The sequence below is a fragment of the Cariama cristata genome, unplaced genomic scaffold, assembly GCF_000690535.1.
Source record: "Cariama cristata isolate BGI_N322 unplaced genomic scaffold, ASM69053v1 scaffold6557, whole genome shotgun sequence".
Lineage (NCBI taxonomy): Eukaryota > Metazoa > Chordata > Aves > Cariamiformes > Cariamidae > Cariama > Cariama cristata.
The window spans coordinates 56980-57259 of NW_009628259.1; positions in this window are offsets into that span (position 1 = coordinate 56980).

A 280-nucleotide genomic window follows, 5' to 3' on the forward strand; every position below is an offset into this window, starting at 1 on the left:
GAGATGTCCCTTCTCCGCACAGGGGGGTTGGACTAGATGACCGTAAAGGTCCCTTCCAGCCCAAATGATTCTATGATTCTATGATTCTTCTTTAATAACATTATCTCCCTGGAACCTTACCATGATGAAAACTTTAAGAAAGAAAATACTTTTCTTCATTAAGGTAATGTTCTGAAGTAGTGTATTTCAACATGTTGTATGCTGTGCTGCATAGAAAGGGCAGCAAGAGTTAATGCAGATTTCTGGATTGGCCTCTGTCCTGGTTTGGCTAAAACAGGAC